The 445-nt window shown below is 37.8% G+C and overlaps 1 protein-coding gene across 1 annotated transcript in view; it reads right to left on the bottom strand.

Moving 5' to 3' along the window:
• The window catches only part of LOC119585255 (recQ-mediated genome instability protein 1-like), a gene marked incomplete in the record, with an annotated part of 14,892 nt that overhangs the window by 1,123 nt on the left and 13,324 nt on the right, over window positions 1-445 (bottom strand).

Below are 445 nucleotides of genomic sequence, written 5' to 3'. Positions count from 1 at the left end.
TTTCTTTAAACTCCTCTATGGTGAGCTAGAAAGTACAATGCAACCCTCTAAGGCAAGCATATTTCTGACAATGTCAATCCTTATGAAAATTTGTTTTCCTAGATTAATATAGTTGGTAGTGATGAAGAAAGAATACTAATTGTGGCTTAGGTTACAGACAACCACGACCAACCAAAGGATATCCAGGGCCTTCATTTAGTTTTCCCATTTCACTCAATGTAGTTGGCAAATACACTAATCCACCCTAGTGATACTACCAACTGTTGAGTATTGCATCTGACACATGCTATATTGTGACTGGTTACGCTGTGACGATGTCATGAATAAAAACGAATCATATTCGAGGTGAGACTAATTGGAACTGAATTGGATCAAGCTGCTTTAGGCAGATTTAGGAAAAACAAAAGGAAACGCATGAGTGGCAAAATGTACAAAACTGAAGCAG

Source organism: Penaeus monodon, chromosome 19 (genome assembly GCF_015228065.2).
Source record: "Penaeus monodon isolate SGIC_2016 chromosome 19, NSTDA_Pmon_1, whole genome shotgun sequence".
In the NCBI taxonomy this organism is placed as follows: Eukaryota; Metazoa; Arthropoda; class Malacostraca; order Decapoda; family Penaeidae; genus Penaeus; species Penaeus monodon.
This window is presented reverse-complemented; position numbering and strand designations above follow the sequence as displayed.